This window comes from Pipistrellus kuhlii, unplaced genomic scaffold, assembly GCF_014108245.1.
Source record: "Pipistrellus kuhlii isolate mPipKuh1 unplaced genomic scaffold, mPipKuh1.p scaffold_m20_p_6, whole genome shotgun sequence".
NCBI lineage: Eukaryota > Metazoa > Chordata > Mammalia > Chiroptera > Vespertilionidae > Pipistrellus > Pipistrellus kuhlii.
Window position 1 is genome coordinate 39,793,179 of NW_023425562.1, and position 11,843 is coordinate 39,805,021.

Here is an 11,843-nt window from a genome sequence, read left to right on the forward strand (position 1 = left end):
TGGGGTGGTGCCTGCCACTGAATTATGTGACCCCAAGCAGCCTGTGCAGTAGAGCCCACGCCTCCGCTCCCACCTGGCTGCATGGCTGGGCCCCTGATCTGCCTGGGTTTTCGTGGTACCACCCCCCCCCCCCCAGACTGTGCCAAAGGGCCCATCACTACTGCGGAGTTGTGAACAGACCAGAGACCCCCAAGCAAGGCCCGGCGGGCTTAAGGCCACGTGAGGGTTCTTGGTGTAGGGGCCAGCATGACGGTGGGGTACAGGAGCTGTTCGTGTGTGGTCACTTGCCTTCAGAAGACAAAGCATGCTTGGGTGGTGGCAACAATGCCCATTTTCTTGGGTTGACTTCTGGCCTCGAAAGGAGTTTTGTTTGTTTTCGGAGAGGACTGCCTGCAGGAATGGGACCAGGCTCCAAGGGCCTGCACCCATGCATTGGCTAAAACGTGGTATGCACTTGTCAGATTGGCCAACATCAACAAATCAACAAACTAACAAGTACTGGTGAGGTTGCAGAGAAAAAGGAACCCTCGTGCACTGCTGGTGGGAATGCAGACTGGTGCAACCATTGTGAAGAACAGTATGGAGTTTCCTCAAAAAACTGAAAATGGAACTCCCATTTAACCCAGTAATCCCACTCCTAGGAACATATCCCAAGAAACTAGAAACATCTATCAGAAAGGATATATGCACCCCTATGTTCATAGCAGCACAATTTACAACAGCTAGGATTTGGAAACAGTCTATGTGCCAGTCAGCAGATGATTGAATAAAAAAACTATGGTACATCTGCACAATGGAATACTTTGCTGCCATAAAAAAAAAGAAGGAATGCTTATCATTTGCAGCAACCTGGATGGAATTGAAGAACATCATGCTGAGTGAAATAAGCCAATCAATGAAAGAATAACACCACATGACCTCACTCATTTATGGATGATAAAGAACATTATAAACTGATGAACTAAAAGATAGATACAGAGACAGTAAAGCAACAAATAGACTGTCAAATTACAGCGAGGAGGGTAGGAAGATATGGGGGAGATAAGAGATCAACTGAAGGACTTGTATGCATGCATATAAGCATAACCAATGGTTGAAAAACTCTGGAGAGGGAGGGCATGTATGGGAATGGGGGGGGAACCCCCAATGGTAAGATATGTACACATATAATACTTTAATTAAAAAATGAAAGAAAATTTTTAAAAAATTAAAAATATATAAAATTAAAAATAAAATAAAAACATATAAAAAATTAAAAATAAAATAAAAATAAAAAAGTAAAACGTGGTATGTTATAGGAGCTATTCACATTGGGTCAGGCCCCTGTGGGCCAACAGGGCTCATCTCTGAGAAGAAGGAAACTGAGGCATGAGGCGGATACCTGGGGTTGGAGAAGGTTAGGTCTAGCCCAGTGCCCTAACAACGTACCCTACGCTGTGGAGGTGGGCTGTGCCAAAAAGTCAGCAGCGGGAGGGAAGATAAGTCACACTAGTAACTTCCACCAGCAGTGGGTGGGGAAACAGGAGTGGAGGTAAAGGGGTTAAGAACATGAGAAACAGACTGGCTTTTACTGATTTAAGAACTAGAAATATTGAATAAAGGCACAGAATGACATGAAAAATAGGCTGCTAGGTATTGCTAATTTAAAAAGAAGAGTGAATTACTTCATTCAAAAAAAAAAAAAAAGCTGTTTTAAATATAGAAAGAATTCCAGCAAAATGGATAGAGATTTTTCCCTCCTCACTGCGAAAGGTCACAGTGGCCCTAAGTCCAATGTCCAATTATCAGGTATCAGCAGCACAGCAGAACCAACTCAATTTCAATCTCGAGCATTTGCCTCACCTTTACTAGCTTTGGTATGACACACTGCAGTTTTCTCATCAAAAAGCTAATTTTAGGAGTGAAATGTCAAAAGATGAAAAAAGAAGAGCCTGGTTTTGCAGAGGCTGGGATTTTTTATTTTATTTTGTTTTTAATTTGAGCTGCTCTTGTAAGCTTACCTGTCAAATCAATCACCATGGATGCCTCTCTGATGTTTTTGCTGTGCTGTGAGGACTTTAAAACAGAAAGACAAGCCTATTTGTCCCCTCCCTTAATCTCAAATGTAGGGTGGCATTCTGTTGCAGATGGTCCCTAAATTTTTACCTAACCTGATTATTAAAATCATAATAATTCTATTTGCATGAGCCCTTGGCATAATGAACACGATGTATGGTGGCTCCTAATCCGGGTGCAATTACCCTATAAGAAAAGTAATGACATCTACTGGTATATAAGGAGTTAAAATAATTTTCATTTTCTAGGCCGATGTTTCCATTTTTTCACCACAGGGAGAAATTATCTATTTTCCGCAGTGACCAGCACATTCTATAGTCAGCCCATGTGTAGAGGTCTCCAGCACATGGTGATCTGTCTAAGCATCTGGAACATGTTCTGTAGGTCTTATGGAAATTCCTCCAATTCTGGGAAATTCCTGTCTTATGGAATCAACATGAAAACCAGAGAAGAGTTTTCCCATTACCTTCTGTATTCTTGGAAAGTCAGCCTTCTGATCTAGAGCACAGTTCTTGTTCATTCACTTAGAACTATTGACAGAGTTTTCTTCTAAGCCTTTGACCATATTTGCTCTCTGGTTTGATCCTATATTTAAAAGCTGCCCTAGTCTGTGAGCTGCTATCACAGTTATCTTTTTGCCATATTATTTCAAGATTATTTTTATTTATTACTAATTTATTCTAAGGAAGTACCATAGGATGGCAACTGAAAAGAAATCTAAACTCTTGATTTCCTCCTCCCCCCACTAGTGTAGACAATCTTCATTGGTAGGTTTCAAAAGTGAAAAGTAGTAACAAATCAGATGGAGGCATCAGAAATGTGGGGACAGGCTCTTCTCCCCTAAGTGAGGGCTCTGCCTCCAGGCAGTGTAGTGGGGCACTGACTTGACTGTGATCACTCTGAACCCAGCCTCTTAGAAAAACAACTTCCCAGGCAGAGGGTCCCTTACAACTGTGGGGCAGAGGGGCATGGACTGTGTTCCACCCATGGCCTTGGCTTCTGTCCGCAGCTCACCTCCACAGCTTAAGGTATTTTCAATGATCTCTGGATGACCTCCCAATCTAAATTATTCCAACAAGACTAAAACTGGAAGGACAGAGGGAAAAGCAGTTCTAGCAATAAAAAATAAAAAAAAGATTTAAAAAAAAATTTTAAATTAAAAAAAACTATAACAACCACAAAACAAACAACAACAAAAAGTTGTCAAGAGGCATGGGAACATACAAATGTCAAAAAGGAGGTGTGGGAGAATTAATGAAGGTGAAGAAATTAGCCAAATAACACATATGCATAACCCATGGACACAGACAACAGTGTGGTGAAGGCCAGAGGGTGGAGGAGGGGCTGGGTAGAGGTGACAAAGTTGGGGGGCGGTGGGGGGGGGGCGGAGCGGGGCGACTGGGGGACATCTGTAATAGAGTCAACAACAATAAAAGAATCAATTTTAACATTGATTTTAACTCTAGAGTTAGAGCAAAAGTCATAGCAAGAAATTCAGCTCGTGTGAAATGCATTAATTCTGAGTTTTAATCCTATAATTGGAATCATGGAGACTTTTTCTTTTGGAAATTTAAAGCCTATGTTAGCTCTAATTTGGTGAGTCTATATCTCTCACATATGAAATTTTTATTCAAATAATTTCCAAATAATTTCACACAGAATTTGAGTATGAGCTTATAAGGTGTTACACAGATACATATTTTAGTAATTAATGAAAAAGTTTTGAGAATTTATGTCCTAAGTTCAAATAAAGATAAAAGGAATATGATACCATGAAATAATAACAAAAAATACTTTAATCTTGAGAAAAGTTTATTTTAAAATTAAAGTATTCAAGTGTTAAAAAGCAAGTCATGAGTAAAAATTTGACATGGCTTTTTGCCAATGACTTACTGGTCACTGTGATCAAAATGTCTTCAAAGCAAATTGTTTTGTTCTAGGAGTTTGAGTTCTAGGAGTCCTCCCCTCCAAGCCCGCCTCATCCTGCGGTTTTCTTTCTGTGCTGCTAACAATTTTGATCTTTGTCTTCACTTAGGCTCAGTCCTAAATGTAATATCATTAGACCAGTTCCCCATGCCATAAGAATGAATTTTACCCTGTACTAACAGATACAACTAGAGAAAATAAAAATCAACAGCCTGAAAAATAAAATAATGTTTATAAATCAAATTTAGCCTCTACTTGTCCTTGATATTTTCCCCACTATTTAGAATTAAGAAATGCATATAAATGCCACAAGGGGGCGCTGCTGATAAACCAACAAGAGCCCTTCCTTAACCACAGTGATAAAACACAACTAAATAATCTTCTTATTTCCACCGTCCTGGAAGGTGGAGATAAACTCATACAATTCACAAAAGATGGGGGAGGTTTTAAAATAGGAATGTATTCAACAACATATATATCCAGAAATAGAGCGCCAAACATAAAAACGTATTGAAAGGCAAGCACAAGGGAGTAGCCGGCCTTTACTTCCCTTATCTTATTTCCTAGTGACAATCTTCGCTTCTTTTCAACAGAGCATTAAACTGGATATATATTTACTCTTCATTCTCTGGGAAACAATCTGCTTATGAAACATCTCAAAGCTGAATACCCTTAGGTGGGGGGAGGGGGGTCTTTTATGTTTACCACCACCACCTGCCATCTAGCCTCCCAACCATTCTTCCTAGCATTTCCGTTCAAAGTGCTGTCTGTCTTTTACGCTACATTCTCAAGGGCCAAGTGAACAACAAAAGCAAGCAAACATAAAAGCCCTAACTCCTGAGTGTCTAAAATGCCAACGGAGTCCTAAAATCCAGAGTTAGGCTCTCCTGGGTTCAGAAAGAATCTGCCACAACCTTGGAAGAAACACTGAAACTTGAGGCCTGACCATTACCAGCAGTATTATTATTTTGCTGCAAAACTTTCCCATGATTGACAACATCGCTTCTCTCCCAGGGCTAGCTCTGTGTCTTTTTAATAAAAGCATGTATGTGATTAGTAAAATCTGTGATATCTTAGATTATGTTTCAAGAATCATTTTCAGAATGGGCCACAAAAATTGTTTCATTCGATCTTGTTAACCTAACATACTATCCACAAATCAACTGAAATTCAGCATTTTTAGATACTTCATCTCCCCCGACCTTCACTGTTCTGAACTTCAGTGGACAAAGCATCAATTAAATAATCATAAAATTAAAGGGGTGGTGGTGAGCACGGGGTTAGAAAGCTAAATAATTATTCGTTCCCTCTGGGTACTTCTACCATGCCTCCATATTTGTTTTGTCAGTGCTTCCATTGCTTCTACACAAAAATGGCTTTGTCAAGAGCTGACAACCAACTTCCTCCATTCTGTGATGGAGAGTTCTAGGTGTCCTCCCCTCCAAGCCTGCCTCATCCTGCTGATACCTGTGGTTTTCTTTCTGTGCTGCTAACAATACTCTATTGTGTGCTGGAAAGTTGCTGACAGAGTAGATCTTCAGATTTCTCATCAGAAGAATAAAAATCCTGTAACTATGTAGTGATGCATCTTAACTAGACTCATTGTGGTGACCATTTCACAATATGTACAAATACTGCATCATCATGTTGTACACCGGGAACTGATGTAATGTCATATGTCAATCATATCTCAATTTAAAAACAGAGAGGAGTGAAACCAGACAACGAGTCTGGGGATACTGTCATTTTCAAAGGATATGGTAGTGAATGAGGAAAAGAATGGGACACGGTTATATTGGAAAGTAAATTGATGGAGTGAGAAGGATAAGGAGATATCAGTAAATAAGGAATACTGACTCCAAGGCCTTCCTGAGAATCGTTTAATAAAATGGATTCATTGACAGGAATGAAAGGAAAAGTGCAATAAATGCAGGAAATAGGAACAGACTCAGAGGCCCAGAAGGCAAATTGGCACCCCCTGCTCTGTGAGGCTCCCACACGCCAGAGGGCTCCTGCACATTCACCAAGGAGCAGAGGGTTCTTTCTTACTTGTGGCCTTGGTGACAGAGTTATAGGTTAACTATATCCACATGGTTAAATAAAAGTAAATTTTGTGCACTGAAAATAACCATTTGTCTGACAGAGAAATTATTAGAAAGAAAACTCCTAGTAAAAAGGAAGAGAATAATTTTTTGAGACTCTCTGGCCACAGGAGGTCAGTGTTGCCTCAAAGCAAAATTACCCTAAATCCCTTTGGGGATATAAAGGTCCTGAAGAAATTACTCTTTTTTATTTCTTTAAAAAAAAGTTAGTTTTGGTATATCTGATTTTTAGACTTTGTGACAGATGGTTACAGCACACTATAAAATACCAACTTGTTAAAAAATAAACTTGTTAAAAATATATGTTTCATGCAAAAATCAACTTGGATCTTCCCCCTTCAAAAGCAAAGAAACTGAGGAGTGGGTGGAATTTATATATAATGCTTCCTCCCTGACATGTGTGTGTGTGTGTGTGTGTGTGTGTGTGTGTGTATGTGTGTGTTCATTTCAATTCAGTGCCAAAGGGAGGGATGGTGGGGGGGGGGGGAGGAGAGAGACATGTCTTTAATTACTCTGTAACTGAAGATGTCAGACACACACTCATGACTCCTCTTGGTAAAAAATAAAAAAAATACATGCTCTGCTATAGACAATGAAGGGAGAGATGAGTATTGGCAGAATCACAGAGGTAACATTTCTACAAAATTCCTAATTTGTAGAAAATGTGTCACCATTAAAAATGCAAGCAACATGGGTGGGGTTGGAGGGGTTGGCTGGAGGTGAAAGAGAGCATAGAGGGGATAAATGGTAATGGAAAAAATGAAATAATTGTTAAAAGCTAAACAAAATGCAAACAAAACTGTTAAAGAATTTAGCAATAGCTTTGGAATAAACAAACAATGACCTTGTACAGAATTTAACATAAAATAAAAACGAGGCCAAAAAAGTAGTAGCATAAATGACAAGATGCAAAGAAATAAATATTTAAAAATATGGACAGGTCAATATAGAGAAAATGATGAACATCATTGAAGGATACAAAAACATTTTGAATAGATGGAAAGATTCATAAATATATTGAAATTTACCTTAAAAAAGGAAATTCCAATTAAAAATCAACAGGGTTTTTTCTTGTAAGTGGACTCATACAAGTCTCAAATTCATATGGAAGCCAACAATAGCAGAGGCAGTTCTGAAGAAGACAAGCTGAGAGAAGAATGAGAACTTGCCTGTCCAGTAATACCCATTACAAGAACATAGTCAGTTAGAGGAGTGGATTTGGTTGTAAGATTAGGGAAGCAGACCGGGGCCTTGGAGAGCCCAGAGGCACCCTGGTCTTTTCAGTACATATGAGACAATTGGTCATTGACATAGAAAATATACTCCTCACTTTCATCATATATAGAATAACCCAAAGTATATTAGAAACCTAGGCATAAAAATTAAATCCACTAAAACATTTAAGAGAAATATAAAAACAAGATTGTACCACTTTAGTTTAGGAAAGGTTTTCCTAAACAAGAGTCATTTAAAAGAACAAATCATAAAGGAAAAGATAGATATATTTGACTACTTGAAATTTTTAAGTTTCATTAAATAAAAGACACTGTAAACAAAATGAAGAGATAAGACACAAACTGGTAAACAATCTATGCAATACTTCATACAAAGAAAGTGCAAGCATCTAGCATCCACAGAAAGTGATAAAAACATTTTCGAAAAGGTAAACTGCTTAACAGAAAGAGAGACAGAGGACATGAACATGCAGTTCACAGAAGAAGCAGAAGTAGTCAGCAAACATCCCAAGATGCTCAATCTTACTATATAGTAATCTGAAAAGTAACACGTAAACAAAAAGTAAAATTAGCCGAAACCGTTTTGGCTCAGTGAATAGAGCATCAGCCTGCGGACTGAAAGGTCCCAGGTTCGATTCCGGTCAAGGGCATGTACCTTGGTTGCGGGCATATCCCCGATGGGGGTGTGCGGGAGGCAGCTGATCGATAATTCTCTCTCATCGATTTTCTAACTCTCTATCCCTCTCTCTTCTTCTCCTTAAAAAGTCAATAAAATATATATTTTTTTAAAAAAGTAAAATTAAACCATGTAAAGAAATTAAACAATTTCACAACCTTCAGATAAGCAAAAATTTTACACTCTGATAATAACAAAAGTTGACAAAGACATGGAAAAACGAGTTTATTTATAGCTGATAGGAAGCTAAATTTTTACAAAAACTCTAAAGGAGAATTGGGCAAGATCTAGAAAAATGATAGGTGTGCCTACTCAAGACTCAATAATTCCACATCTGGGTATGGACCCCTGGGACTCTTCCACCTGTGGACCAGGAGCCACGTGCAGGAATAATCAAAGCCCCTTCGTTGAGAACAAAGACAAAATAGAATCGTCCATCCTGCAAGTCCTTCAGAAATTGAAGAAATAAGTGTATTCTTTAATGAACATGTGAGCAGTTCCTATGTTTGCGAGGTATTCTATTGGCAAGACTTTACAAAATATGACCACATTTAATTCTCAAAATAACCCCATGAAGTAGGTAGGCTTTTTTGATTTTTGCTAACTCCAGTCTTTATGGTGACAACTTTTTCCACTTTCTAGGTTAACGGATTGAGACACAAGAGAAGTCAGCCCAAGATCACACAGCTAGAGAGTAACAAAGTCATACAGTGGAACTCTATGGAGCAAAGAAAATGAGTAAAATTAAAAATGCTCATAGCTGCATGAACAGATGTCAAACAGGGAGAAAAAGCGGGTTGTTGAATGTTTTGTACACCAAGTTACTATCACAGAAACTTAAAAGATTCAAAACAACAATGTAGCCAAGACCGGTTTGGCTCAATGGATAGAGCGTCGGCTTGGGGACTGAAGGGTCCCGGGTTCGATTCCGGTCGGGGGCATGTACCTTGGTTGCGGGCACATCCCCAGTAGGGGGTGTGCAAGAGGCAGCTGATCGATGACTCTCTCTCGTCGATGTTTCTAGCTCTCTATCTCTCTCCCTTCCTCTCTGTACAAAAATCTATAAAAATATGTTTTTTTTTTCAAAACAACAATGTATGAGTTTCCTGGGGCTGCCATAACAAATCCGCACACACTGATGGCTTACAACACACACTCTCACAGTCCTGGAGGCCAGACGTCTGAAATCAAGGTGCTCTCTCCAAAGGCTCGAGGGGACAACCCTTCCTGGCTCCTTCCAGCTTCTGGTGGCCCCCGCAGTTCCTTGGCTTAAAACTTCATCACTTCAATATCTGACTCCACCCCCGCCTGGCCGCTCTTTTCCCTTTTAAGACACTTGCCATGAAATCTGGGACCTGCTGGATAAACCCAGAATCATCTCATCGAGATCTGCAACTTAATTACATCCACAAAGACCCTTTTCCAAAATAAGGTCGCATTCACAGGTCTGGGGGTTAGGAGGTGGACATATCTTTGGGGTCCACCATTCAACCTTATCAGATATTATCAGTAATTTAGAGATAAATGCCAAAGTGGGAACTTAAAAAAAAAATCATGCCTGAAATGGAGTGGGGGAGGAATGCAAGACCTCACAGAGGGGGATCGATCAAATAGATCGGTAAGGCATCCTCATGTTAATCCGTCTGAAGCAAATATCGCCAAAAGATGATCTAGGAGAGAGATGAGTGGTAAGTGCGCATGCTGGTGGTGTTTTTCTTTGTAATTTTCTATAATTGTGATATATTTTATAATTCTTAAAAATTGAGCAACGCAAAGATGTTCTCTCCCTTGGCTCTGTTGCAGTATTTGGCAAGTCCTCGCCCAGCCTTGCCCACACGCTGTTATTAAATAGCTCTCATATAACTCATTACCATGCTCAGCCTTCCTCAAGAGAGCAGAGTCAGTTCTCCCTTGCCTACCTAACTCACCCCCTAAAATGTACAGCCCTTCCTTCCTGCCATGTGTTCACATTAGATGTTTTTTCTTATTAACAACACTCCTGCTCCAATAATGACGATATGCTCTCCAAATATCAAAGGCAAATATCAAAGTACATGTTACAAAGCTAGACATTTTTCACTTAAATGTTGTTTTGATTTCTTATTGTTGCTGAAATAAATTAGCACATATTTGATGACTTCAAACAGCACAAATGCATTATGTTAGCAGTTCTGGAGGTCAGAAGTCAGAAATGGATCTCAGAGGCCTGACCTCACTCGGTATGTCACGTTCCTCTCTGGAAGCTCTAGGAGAAAATCCATTTTCTTGCCTTTTCCAGCTTCTAGAAGGTGTTACACCCCTTGGATCTTGGCCCCCTTCCATCTTCAGCACCAGCAATGGTCACCTGAGTCTTTCTTATATCACATCACTGCTTTTGGACTCTCCTGCCTCTCTCTTTCGTGCATAAAGAATCTGTGATTACATTGGTTCCATTCAGATGCCAGGATAACCTCCTATCTCATGGTCAACTCACTAGCAACCTCAGTTCCACCTTTAGCCTTAATTTCCCCTTTACAAGGCAACAGAACATATTCACAATTTCCAGGGACAGATTTGGACACTTTTTTTTGGGGGGGGGGGAGGGGCGCGCTACATTATCCTGCCTTCCATAAATATATTCCAAGTATCCTTCTAGTCCTTAAATATTCTTGTTGTGCTTTCCTTTTTAATTGCTACAGTGTATTTTATTGTATGGATATGCCATAAGTCATTGTATGCCATTTTCCTACCAGGAAGATATTTAAGTTGCTATCATTTGTAGTTCCTGAACAATTAAAAATATTTTTATATTAATACTAGAGGCCCGGTGCACAAAATTCATGCACGGATGGGGTTCCTTGGCCTGGCTGGTGATCAGGGCCGATCAGGTTCCCTGCCTCCCCACCTCCGTTCTTCCTCCTTCCCTGCTGCCCGCATCCACCAACACCCACCCCCAGTTTCCCATCCCAGCCAGGAGGCCCAGCCCTGATTGGCAGGGGGAGGAAGTGGGGGTTGTGGGGTCGGGGGGAGAGGCTGGGAAGTTGGCTGGCAGGCTCCATCAGCAATCGGGGTCTGTGGGCTGGGGGCAGCTCCTGCATTGATGTCTGCCCCCTGGTGGTCAGTGCACATCATAGTGACCAGTCGTTCTGGCTGCCCCATCGTAACAGTCACTTAGGCTTTTATATAGAGAGATTTCTGAAAAAGCAATAAATGAATTTTATAGCAGTGTACACTTCCTCCACGTGGGTTTGAGCCAACATTTCCTGACGCCCTCATAGACAGCGACCATTGTCTTTCTTTTATCAACTCTGCCAAATGGAAAATTCCTCTCCACTTTTATTTGCCAGTCTTTGGTTTCTATCAAGAGTGGACATGTTTTTATACTATTGTCAGCCACCCATGTGCAAGCATGTCTATGATTAGTGGACTCTTGTTGAGTATGCAATGATGTAAGCAACCTTGACAATGAGACTCTGTGGGAGGAACCTTCACTTAGGGAAATCTCTGGACTTGACTCTTCTTCGATCTCATAGTCATGACATTATTAAAGGCCCACACTGCCCCTGCATGGAGGCATTCGGAGAAAGCTGCAGTGAGATCATTTGATAGCAGGTGGCGAGACTGCTGATTGATTTTGAGTGATGGACATTCTTAAGATGATTCTTCCTCTTGTATTAGGTGTCCTTTGCATCCTTAGATCTATTCAGAATTGCTGTGGGGCCCTCCTCAACAAAGAGAGCTGGCAGGACTATATTTCAAAATTGATAAAGTGTTCTGTGGCCTGACATCTGGATTTGCCAGAACTCTCACCCAAAAGATTATTCCCAACCCTTATTTTAGAAGCTGTTCTTACATTATATTCATCATTAT